General features: G+C 32.3%; 1 protein-coding gene across 3 annotated transcripts in view; it reads right to left on the bottom strand.

Annotated features, from left to right (window-relative positions):
- LOC118196119 (uncharacterized) overlaps positions 1–11,289 on the bottom strand; it is a 326,905-nt gene extending 315,616 nt beyond the window's left edge. For all 3 annotated transcript variants that reach the window (XM_085808355.1, XM_085808356.1, XM_085808357.1), the window contains exon 1: positions 10,994–11,289. The gene's annotated coding sequence lies outside the window, so the exon portion shown is untranslated. The remainder of the gene's footprint in view (positions 1–10,993) is intronic.
- Positions 11,290–13,306: the final 2,017 nt, after the last annotated feature.

The raw sequence follows: 13,306 nt of genomic DNA, 5'->3' as shown, positions 1-13,306 counted from the left end.
ATTTCCTAACTGAATGAACTAGATACCTGTTCATTTCCACTACAGGATAACATGCGCCAAACAATTTTATGCATCAATTTGACATCTGAATCAGAAAAATACATTTTTGTCATAAAGCTCATTTCGACTGAGTTTTACACAAATTTTGTAAACGTAAGAATTACATCTCTTTGATTAATTATTTGAATAAACAAAGAATGAAAATTTATTGACAATTCTTATTTTGAAAACAAGAACATTATTACAAAAGATAAAAAGAATCATCTAATTTAACGGGCGCTAATAGGCAACGTTGGCTCTCTTACCCAGGGCCGCATTTAGACTTGATGAGACCCTAAGCTATTTGAGATATAGAGCCCTTTATAAGTCTACTACTATATCATACTATATTTTAAAACAATATTTATAGCATTGTGTAGCGTATACGTAAATCCTGCACTGCTCACACCTTTCTGCATAATATTGTTTGGCAAGTGCTGTCAACAGAAAATATCTAGATATCTGCTGCCTAATTTTAGAAACTTAACGTAGGCGAATATAACTTTACTTTCAATCTCCCTTTTACCGCCTTGGCATGGTGCAACGGAAGCCGGCTGTCAGAGCCTTGAGCTCGCGTACTATTCCTCGAAAAGGCATGGATGTTTGTAAGTGTACAGCGTCTTTACGGCACAGAGGCACTTAAAATACTGTCGAACCAAAAGTTCGCTCGAGAGGTTGAAAGATTCTTGGATCCTTTCTCCGCTGGTTCTCCACCAAAACTGGGACGGAATTAAACATTGGCGGGGATCAACAGTCGATAGCCGCCGCGTCAGCGGTGAAATGCCGAGAAGAAAGAATTTAACTTTAGTAAATGATAAAGAACAGTAAGAAATTGTAAGAAGGAATCATATTTTTTTTTTTTTTTTTTTTTTAAATGGGACTTGGTAGGTCATCACACATCGATAAAAAGATAATCATATATCATTTTCCCAATTGTTCTACAGTTTTATGCAAGTATTGATCTTCTAACTAAGGCGCTGGAGGAGACGAATTAAGGAGTTGTATAATATGCTGTTAAGAGTCAGCGCTTTTTTAGACCCAAAGTATATTCCGTATTAAAAAAGAACTAACAAAAATTAATCTCATAAAATTTCAGTGCAGGAACCAGATTCAGTATAATTAGCGCTTTCGACTCATCTTCCGTTATTTAACCTTTTCATATTGCTTCGTGTTTTCTTACTACTCCATACCATTTATCGAGTAGAGAGTTAAGGTATATTCATTCAAAGGTACTTTCATATTACTCAGACTGCAGACAACATGAAAACTAATTTCAAAAAAGAATCAGCTACACTGATTATACGCTAAAACATAATTTTGTATTTTATCCTTTACCTTAATTTTCGTGTGATTGTTACTTATTTCTAAACTGAAAATAAATGACACTAAGAAAATTTTAATTTACGGAAAATAAATATTTTACTAAAGGGTATTATTTACTTACATAAAGAAGAAGAAAACATAAATGTCTCAAGGCATTACCTTAGATTATATATGACATTTGTCTATCTAACTTATTATATTACTAACATAGCAGAATGAAGTGCGAGCTACCGCCCTCTTATAACAATCAAACATAACGGTTTAAAATTGTTTCTCAAATTGATATTACAGAAATCCGCCTTTATAATGTGGGAGATGCTTCCCACATTATACACGTCTTGAAAGTTTTTTAGTCCAAAGGGATTTGAATCCCGAAGGACTATTACTTTCGTTTTGGCATTTTGCGTCGGACTCCTATAAATGTCGGTTCAGTTTTCAAACTGTTGCCACAAACTTTAGAGTCCTGCATTATATTTGAAGAAATTAAATAATGAAAAATCTGCATAAATGTATGTATATTTCTCGCATTGTGATAAAGCAACGGTATCTAGAGCCATCCAATTTTGAATGACGTAATCCTACTGCGAATCATGCGGAAGCCCCAAATTGGAAATTTAGAATTTTTTTAATTATCGATTTCATATTTTGTAAAACTTTAAACTTAACTTGAGTAACAAACTTAACGATTTAAAAGCGAGGAATGGCCACACTCTACGGGGGAAAAGAAACCTTTTTATCTCTAGCGCGTCGAACTGTGTATTGGAAATTCTAAAGATTATGCTCATTTAAAAATTATTTTGCGACATTACTATTGAACTAAATTTTATGGTTTAAGTTCAAAGAACATGATATTTACGAGTAATAAATAAAGGTAACACACAACAAAACGTTAAAAAAAAAAAAAAAAAAAAAATTCGCGAAAACCACCAACCTCTACCCAATAAGTAACGTCTACCTTTTCATTTGTAAAAAAATTGCCAAATTGCGCAAAGGTGGTTTTGTTAATACGCAAGTACCAGTTGCTTTGCTTATTTGTTATTGACCAAACGTCTTTGCCCTATTGTCTATGACATGGATATAATAGTAGCATTTTTACCTTTTCTTTTAAAATTCCATTATTTTATAAGTCCATATGCAGTAAACTTTCTTTTATATGGTGCAAAAGCAATATTTGCACACTGTGACTTTTACGTATGATGGTCTAGTTTATGAATGTTTGCTCGAACTTTATGGGTTCCATGAATTTTATTTTGAATGCAATTACTTTTATATTCTCTTTCATGTATGTATGTTTCAAAATTTATACATTTATATTACGCATTAAAATAAGAAAATGTAAAGAAATATTATAATTAAAAAAAAATAAATTTAGTTAATGATAAATGTGGGACAATACCTGTTAACTACTTGCAAAGACCGGGTATCCTCATTTATCGTCGACTGCACCAAACTGATCGTGCATTCACAAATATTAGTGCAATTTAACACGCACGCAGTTTCTTAGCGCGAAAATCATGTTTATATTAAAAAAAAATAATAAAAAAAATCAATTTCAGTAAGCTGTTTCTTTGTTATATTCTCCCATAGTTAATACTAAGCTTTTAGATGACAGTTGACGCAGATAGTTAATTATTACTTTAAAAAAATGTAACAAAAAACACGTTCTAGAACTTTGGAAATTTGGTATCGAAAAGAACAACTTAATATGCAATGATATTTTTAGAGGCAATATGTCTAAACACCATTAATAATGTAGTTTTCACTTGAGTTTAATAACAACCTATTTGGAATGTCGTCAAACTTTAATGGTTTTAGATGAATGAGGATCATGAAATATTTATATTGAAAACATTTTCTCCAAACAGGGTGTGGTGTCTTAATGTAAACTGCAGCTATTTTAAACCACAATACCGTGACGTTTGGAAACAATCAGGAAATAGTGCGATTTCATTGATATGATGAGGTAATAAATGAAGTATATGCAGTTCTTGGCTGTCATGTTAGAATTATATAGTCTATGAATAATATTGTTTTATTTATTATACAGTGAAACCTACAGAAAAAAGGAAATAAAATAATAATAAATTTTGAGATAATTTTACCACCTAAAATGCTACAATGAACTGCTTTATTGTGTAAGGCAGTGGTCTCAAATTCAGATTGCAAGCGGACGGAATGCAAGATCTGAAAACGCTGTTGAGCAATAAAATGAAAATTTTTTATGGTACTTGGTGTCGTCCCGTCGACCATGAAATTTGTCTACGGTCGAACCTTGAAAGTTGGCGGAAATACCGACAAATTTTCGACAATCGTTTATGCGAAATTCTGAAGAAATTGACGCCTATTTTATTAATAAACAATCACTATTCGACCTGCTATGTTTTTTGCACTTGGTAAAGAGGTCTTCAACAAGTTCTACTATTTTATTAGAAACTTCGCTTTTATAAACTCGATACGTAGCGTAACTCGTATGATTTATTAATAAACTCGATAAACTCCCCACAGACCAGTTGTTCGAATATACATGTATTATTGTTTTGTCAGCCATATTCGGCTGACTTGACAGTGCCCATTAAGCTAATTTTTTTTTAATGGCACAATCATGACTTTGAAAACAATCCACAGCCTGTTATTCTGTAGAAGTCGGGTCAAAAATATAACTTTTTTTTTTTTTTTTGAAAAATGCAATAAAATACTGCAATAACAATTTATATCCTTGTTCGTAAAAAGAAAAGCTGGCTTATCGATAATCAGCTGTGGTTATATCTGCGTCATCTAGAATCAGTCAAAAAGTCAGATGTTATGAGTATCTTGTTATGACACGCTTATCTATAAATTGGGCCCACCAGCGGCCGAGCGGTAAAGTCGCTGAACACTGGTAATTCGGTCCGAGGTTCGAATCCCGCGAACGGGCTGGCTGCATGGGTGTTTTCGTGGTTTTATCATGTGTAACGTGTATACGAGCCAGTTTCCCTTAGAAAGTCCTCCACGAAGGCACCCCTCCCTTTAGGCAGATAGCCCTCTAGGCTTTGCCGTAATTAAATAACCTAACCTAATCCATAAATAGCGCTAAATCGCTCTGCTTGGCGAAAGTTTCATGGTCGACGGATAATACGTAAGTATCAATTTTATTTTTTAAAAAAAATTAATTAAAAAAATTGAAATTTTAAATTTCACTTACTAAATATGTAACAAAACATACATAAACAACAATAATATTTCAAAGAAAAAAATTCAAATTTTTACTTATTTTCTATTTGAAGTTTGGTACCTGTATGATATTTTTGCTCCTTACTTTGTAATTCAGATATACTGACAGCTAAATATTAAATTCTTAAGATTGGCATTTCTTTGAAATAGTTTAAACAAGTAATCATTAAATAACATACTTTAACTTAAACTAAAAGTAAGCAAATTATGAAAACTTTCTAAATTTTAAGAGAAAATTTATTAAATGGAACAAAACTTGAGAATAAATAATAACAAGCTAATAACAACGCTTTTATTTATTGAATTTTTCGTCGAGGCACTAATACGAATACATATATTTGTATGTAAATAATTATAAACTTCTTTATTTCATACTATTGCTTTACACTTGCTGAGGTTTGGGTTCTGAATAAGTTTGTATCTTTGAAGAGAAATTATCTTCATCATAGATTGTACATGTACATGTTTTGGTTCAATTGGATTTTTTTTTAATTAATTATATACTGTGGAAAAAAGTGCTAATGTATATTTTACCAACAAAGCGATTGTTATTAGTGTAAAAATTCGTAGCTAGCTTAATTTTGGGAGGTGGGGGCGGGGGGGCTAAGAAGGAATAAAAGTTCATCAAATCTGTGTTTAAATTTTTGAATAAAATTTATGTTACTCTGTAAATTAATTAGCTTCTTTATAGATTTTCTGGTACATTATTCATATTTATTTTCTAATGGAAAGGAAAATAATATAAACTCGGAATTAAATACCTTAAGCCTTGAAATCTTTCACCACAGTATTTGCACAAACACATTACTGAAAAGTCTTCGCGGGCCAGATAAAATTGCTTCAGGGGCCGGATGCAGCCTGGGAGTTTGAGACCACTGGTGTATAAGGTACAAATGATAAATGGGAGAAATTCTGCCCATCTCCTCCCAGATCTTACTGAATAATAATTCTTATTTAATAGGAGTAAATTTAATAGAGTTGGGATAAAATTTTAAATCTGATCCAAATGAAGCTTTCGTTAGGTACTAAATTCGAAAATTCTTCTGCAAATTTTGTATTTAATCAATTACAGCAAAGCAAACGATGGCCACCAGCCTAAGGAGAGGCATGCTTCCGTAGAAAGCTTTCCAAGGAATACTGGCCAATACATTTCAAGTTAAATATGAGGAAAGGCCCGCCAGCGCCTGAGCGGTGAACACCGGAAGTTACATCAGGATTAAAATCTCAGCCAGCGATCTAGCTGCATGGGAGTTGTCATTTCCTCCGTGTGTAATTGAATATCAGTTTCCCTTAAAAAACGCTTCAAAGAGGCATCACTCTCCTTAGACAGATAGTTCTCACTGTCCTTTGCCATAATCCCAAAACTAAGAAAAGCACATGCAGCCAGCCCATCCAGTCGTTAATCGAACAACCAGTATTCAGTACTGTTAGACATTCGGGTTTGCTGGCGACAAATATATTAAAGTTTTCATATTGTTGGTCCATCTACAGGCATAATTTGAGAAACAGAATTCTGCCGCTAAAAGCTTTGAAAAGAACAAATACGATTTCTGGCAGCTTAGAAGAAGAAAGGGGAACATCTGCATACTCTAAATTTATATTAATGCTCCATTGTATTATGGTAGTTCTATGGTTTAATCAGATGTTAGTACATTATTTTATAAAATTTATATATATATATTCCATTATATCTTTATATTACACGCTTTCATTAGCATCCTAAATGTTACGACAGGATCTCATGTAATTTTTGGACTAGCGCACCAATGCTGGCTTTTAAAATGACATACTGTGAACTTTACGAACCAGTTGCCGATCACAGTTGAGGTTCACAAGAAGAGGATTTCTTGAGGTACATTGGAATAAGAAGTACATTGTTTCAACGTTCCATTCCTTACAAGAGGTACATCGGAAATCGAATTGAAAATGAAATGTGGATCTTTTTTTAATTTCAATCTTTTTAGAACAATTTTATATTTATTACACACTGAAAATGTATTTTAAAACAAAGCAAAAATAACTTAATCCATCGATAATAATGCAAATTCTCGCAAGTACGAAATCCGCAATGAAAAATCCGCATTATTATTTGACAGTTGTCAACCATTTGATCGACTTCATCGCATGGAACTTTTAAATTACGGTCTTCAATACCAAGTAAACATCAGCAATTCTATAATCAAAGAAATGAACATTTCCATACGAACATGGTGAAAGGGAAAGTATAATATTCAAATTCCAAAGTAATAGACTAAAAATCGGAATTCAGCCTATTAGCATTAGAACAGAAATACACTGTTTGGATTACTTGCATAACTTGTTTTGACATGAAATAGTACCTTTCTCTGACATGGAGAAATTTCGCTATCAATGAAAACCATTCGAACCGAATACAGATGAAACAAAAGGCCAATTCAGTATCTAAAGCCGTCGAACCAGAACGGATTCCGGTTTGAAATGACTCGTAACCATGCGAAAAAAATTTCGCTCTCTAATAATAGAGATAATTCTCTTGGATAACACATGTGATAAACTATTTCAAAGACATCCGAATTACACATTTTTAACGAAATTAGAAACGACTTCAAAATGGATTTCTGGATCTACCACATCATTTACAAAATATCACCTTAAAAATTTTGCTTTCCAATTCTGACATTTAAAAGCTATTCCCACTGTTACTTAACAATTGAAATCGGTATGTACTGTTTCAAATTATATTGCCGGCAGTTGAAGCGTATCGTATTTTTGTTAACTTAAAAGCGAATTGATTAATTCTATAAATTTTAGCTATCTAATTAGATAGCTAAAAATCTATTCGAATATAAGCTATTTATACCACTGTTGTAAAAAAAAAAAAATTCTTCAATAAGTGAAACATTTTGATCTTCATAAGTGCATTCGAGTCATGGAAGATGATAAACTGTACAAATCTTGATAGGTTTTTATCTTGCAAAACTAAATCCGGAGTAATACCGTATAATTTTTTCCCACATCCCTCACGATTTTGACATGGTAATCTAATATGATTAACTTGCTTTCTTTATCACAAACATTTAAAATAAATTAGCATAATACCAATCTTTTTATTGATTTAGTGTCTTCGGCTATATTGTTGTGCGACAATTAATAAATTTTTTATTAGGATTCAACATAAAATATTCGAGTAGATATCACGCCAGTACAATTACAAGCTCTATTTAATATTTAAAAAAAAAAAAAAAAAGGAAGTACAGACTTTAAAAAAATACCGCAATCCTTTTTCTTTTGAAGCGTTTTTGACTAAAGGAAGCTTGAATTTAAAAAAAAAAAATCCAATTAGTCTTATATATTGAACACCTTACCTTCATAAAATAATATTTGTCTAACTTCATGGAAAACGACACAACGTATTTTGTTTGAATTCTTTTGGTATGCCCATGTCTAGAATTATCTTTTGGCTAAACTCGTAGTTCCGATCTAGCAATTTTGATTTTCATCTGTAATTCCACAGACTGTCTTTCAGCAAAAAATGATTTTATGGCTCAATAATATTCTTTTGATTTCCTTTCGATACTTTTGGGACCGAAATTTTATTTTGAAGCTGCCATATTCTCGTGACACATATACTCATGAAACTTCCCTAAGCGGAGCACCCATGGTTCTATAAAGTTTTGGTCTTCTGTGGCGATGGTCGTTTTAGAGAACATAACCATACGAACATATATTTTCAGTAATACTGCTCACTTTTAGAGGTGGTCATCATAAGACATTTTGCCGAGTTTGTTTATCACAGTATGTATAAAATTTCCTCGGCTGAGGGTATAATTATTCTGGCGAGTTAAAAGCAGTAAAAGTATAAGTTTATGTAGTATACCTGTTAAACATATAGGTTTATGTAGTAAACACCTAAGTTTATGTAAGACCTAAAAATCTCTTTCAAGACAAGTATCTACTATTCCTTGAAAATACAAGTTCACCCACTAATATTATTTTAAACATACAAGAAGAAATTTCTCAACGATTTTTTCATCTGCTTCTCCAGTACTATATTACTTCAGTACATTAACAGAAGTGGAAAGATTATTATTGTCGAGTGCCCCTCTCAGGAAACCACAAGGAAAAAATTAGGAAGTCAAGTCCGAGAACAAGGAGGTCAAAGATTCTTCGAGATGATGCGGTCATCAAACAGCTGTTTCAGTAGCGTCATTGTTTCGTGTGATTTACAGCATGTCGCTTCATCTTAGTGCTCTCAGCAAAGTTACCAACTTAGGAAGGTATCATCATGCTTTGCTTTTTCTGCTTTCTATTCCATCACAATAAATTATTAACACTTCGTTGACTGCACTTTATTTAAGAGAGGCATGACTCATTTCTTATTCTCTTTTTTGTTCTAATAAATTTATTTCTCGTCTTGCTTTTGTTAAGTTTTGAAATATACATTTGATTAAAAAAGCATGTAATACCTTCCTCTTCCTATAACAAAATTTAAAAAGTCCAGGAAATTTTTACATAGCATATATTCGAAGTATTACTACTCTTACGTAAATGTTTCATTAATTGCTCTGCATGTTGAATCATTATATGAGGATAAATTGTAATATAAAATAGAATTCAAAGGTAAGTCTCACGTGCACCACACGCAATACACGCAAAATGAATTCTCCAAAGCTTAAATTTCTGCTTAATTCGTATTATTGCAATCCGTAAGCGGTAAACGAAATAAATGCTACTCCAACTGAAAACAATTGATAGTTCAATGCAGATTGTGGTGCTAATATAACAGGTTTATGAAAAAAGTCATATTACAGTTCGAATTTATTGATATGCAAACATGATATATTAAAACAGGAATAAATTTTGAAACTGCTTTTATATTTTTAAATTTTGTTTTAAAACATTTCAAACAAAATATAGTCGGTCTCCTTCGTTGTAATAGTTTAGCCTTAGATAATCGTTTTGTTTGTTTTCTCAATACCATATTTCATTTATTGTTTACAAATAATATTCTTTGGTATTTCACAGCCGAAATTAAAACTTACATCTCAGCAGTTTCAATGCCCATGACAAATCAACACGTAATGCCATACCCACCCCAAGAATGAATGACAAATTTTATGGAACTGTTACCTAGAAGATATTTAATTGTAATGGTAGTTCTCGACTATAAATCGAATCAAGCGCAAGGAAGACACTAATGTTATTTGGAAAAAGTTCAGGCGAAAGTCTGAAATTAATTGCTTCAAGGTGTAATAACTATCGTGAAATTTAAGGTATTGAGTACAGAGACTTTCCTTTGGATAATTCGCTCAATGTTTAAAGGAAAATTTCGTGGTAATTCTTCGATTTCTTCAAATATAAAATAATGAAACGAACAACAATCCTTATTTATCTTAATTATGAGTTGTTTTTTTAAATATAGATACGACGCCTATATTTATTCGTACATTCATATAAAAACATCAGAGGTCCAAAATTTCCGGACATTTTGAAAAAGAACTGAATGAATACTTTTTATATCTCGGTTGGGAATAGTGGTGAACATTAAATTATTGAAAACAGTCACAGGCCGTATCTTTGATTTCAAGTACTTATGTTGAAACTCCGATAGACGTTCCTTTAGAGGTCTCAAAAAAGTAAACAGATAACATAAGGTGGTGTTACAGTTTTACTCCATCTGTGACTTTGCAAAACAAACAAGACATTGATAAAATATCAGTTCATCCTAATCTACATACCATGCCATCCAGTGATTTCACGTCGATTGTACCCAAAAAAAGGTGTAAAATGAGTAACTGATATTTTTCGAAAAAGATCATTGTTAACAATGTATTAAAAATTATAACAAAAACACATCTAAGAAAATTACATACCACATTAACAGGAAATTCTAGAAAAAATTTCTAAAAGCTAAGAAAAAAAATGTTAAGTTACATTTTCATACCGACATCTAATACCTATTTAATGCACACCGGCATTTCAATGTAACGCCAGGGAGATTTTAGTGGGATAAATTTGAAATTTGCAGAGTATCTGAGATTCGTAATGGGATTAGTTTTCATATTTCGATGTGAATTAAGAGAATGCAGTTCATTTTATAAGAGGAAAATGGTTATTTATTTAATATATATATTAAAAATTTTATTCATTTATTAACAGCTTTCTCGTGAATTTTCCAATTTTTTTCCAAAAAAATTGCAATTCTGCTTTTACCAGGGCAGTAATTATACTAGAAAATGAGAGCAAAAAGGAAGTTAAATAAATATTTTAATAAATTAATTTTTAATAAGCAATCGTTAAATATTATGCAGCATCCAGATTTTTTACATGGTTGCGTTAATAAGAGTAACAAAATGCATTAATTCTGCCCATTGTGCTAAAACAAGTAATCACCAAAAAAGTGTACATGAAAATGGTATACAAACAAAGCAAGCAAACATACCTGAAACCTGTATTATTAACATGTATACATCCTATACTACAGCTTAAGCCGGTAAGAAATTGATCGCAGTACAGTACAAACAATCTGTCAGTTGAACTATAATCCACACAACAATTTCAAGTCATATTCGGCACTAGAATCACAATGCCTTTCAAAAGTAATTCCACGCTGTATATAGAAAAAAACGTGTCATACGTTAAGTCGGAAAAAAATTGCGCCAGACAGCTTCTCTGCGGCGCTACAGTCCTTTTCCACAACTAAGATGGTTGATACAGAATCTGCATTCAGAAAGCTAGCCTTCACTATGTTCCTGCAGGGTTGCTGAGTTGGCTGAATGAAGGTTGTGATCTCGCCAAGCTCGTTATCGGTGTGGTCGCCAACATTTCCGAACGGAAGGAATGTTCAAGCTTGACGCAAGTTTTTGTATTGGGCAAAGAAACTGAATTTAACCATTTATAGATATTTATTACATTACTGTTATCTGTTGCGGATGATAAGCTATCACAGATAATTGTTTGAAGAAGAAATGATTACCAGCCGAGCTTAATTTCTAAAATAAAAGTGCCGGAAAATAAAATAATAAAAATGTATAAAATAACAATAAATCAAACAAAGTAATGCGTAATTAAAATTAAATGTAATGCAAGTAATAAATTAATATAGTCTATCATTTAAATCAAATGGAATAATAAAAACATTCAGGATGGAGGAAAGAATAAATATGTTGATCAAATGATAAAAACTGCTTCATAATAATGTAATTTCTTGTTAGTATTACGTATCAATTGCACAATAAAATATCGGAGCTCACTTTATTTGAGCCACCACTAGGTTTTCGTTAAAAACATTTAAAAACAGTGCATCCAGACTATGGTGGCAAGGGCAGGACATCCGTCCCCGGGCACAACATTCAAGGGGGGCCAAGCTGATGTTACATAATTTTAAAATTATGTGTTTTCCATTCTTAGTAAACAGGAGGGGGGAGGCGCAATTTACGGCTTTTTGATATGGGCTCCAGCTGAGTTTCCTGATTACTAGAATAAGTAAATAAAAAACTTCTCAACTTTTGATTTCTGCGGAAATATTCCGTAATAAAAAATCAGCAACTATTGCTTAAAAAGATGATGTGATGTATTTAATTATGGCAAAGCACACTAGGGCTATCTGCTTAAGGGGAGGGATGCCTTTCTAAGAGAAACTGGCTCGTATACACGTTACACATGGGGAAAACCACGAAAACATCCATGCAGCCAGCCCGTTCGCGGGATTCGAACCTCGGACCGAACTACTAGTGTTCAGCGACTTTACCGCTCGGCCGCTGGTGGGCCCTATTGCTTAAAAAGATTATTAAAATTACATTGACAAAAATGAAATTAAGCGTTTGTATGTGAAATATTAGCTGCTCATATTCCAGTTCATATGCAAATAAATATATTAATAATATTCATATCAAAAGCAAATATTTGGGTTTTAAGATAATAAACATTTATTTAGCGTGAAAATATTAAACATGCAATAATTAGAATGAAATAACTATAACAATAAGTGTATACAGAATTCGTAAATCCAACTCATGTTTTATATTACATTCTCTATTTTGTCATTTTATTACCACAGATATATAAATCATATCATTCCTAAAATACTTTCCTGAGCAATCCGATGTGATAATGACGTGAAAATTATATTTAAATCGGCGAAGTGTTGAAAGTTATTAAATTAATTGAATTTCTCATATTTTAGTTGAAAATTGAAAATATTTAAATTTGAAAATCAGTACATTTTGTTGACAATAAGTGACTACAAAGAAATAAGTGACTACAAAGAAAATAAGAGACTAAGACTAAAAGACAATAAGTGACTACAAAGAAACAATTTAAAATAGCATTTAGTGAAAACAAAAAAAAGAAGGGATTCCACTTCTTTCAATTCAAAGAAAAAATCATGTGATAAATTTTTAATAGGTACTTATCAGCAGTCGAGCGACTTGTATTTGAATATGGCAAAGGATACGAAAGCAGTATTCGTAAAGAAAGGGATGCCTTCGGAGAGAACTTCTCAAGGGAAACTGGCTGGCATTCACATTTCACATGGAGAAAACTAACCAATCAGCCCGCCCATTCGCTTAGGTTAGAACCCAAGACCAACTATCAGAATTCAGCAGATGGCTATCCGTGGTCGAACGGTAAAGTCAATGAATATTGGTAGCTCGAAGATGGCAAACGGGCTAGCAATTCCTAGCAAACGGGCTGGCTGCAGGGCGTGTTTTTGGGCATGTGTAACATGGGTATGACCGAGTTTTCTTTAGAAAGT

The sequence above is a fragment of the Stegodyphus dumicola genome, chromosome X1 (genome assembly GCF_044657685.1).
Source record: "Stegodyphus dumicola isolate Sdum_Otavi_A_Nest chromosome X1, ASM4465768v1".
In the NCBI taxonomy this organism is placed as follows: Eukaryota; Metazoa; Arthropoda; class Arachnida; order Araneae; family Eresidae; genus Stegodyphus; species Stegodyphus dumicola.
Note: the sequence above shows the minus strand (reverse complement) of the source record. Positions and strands in the feature narration are given on the sequence as shown.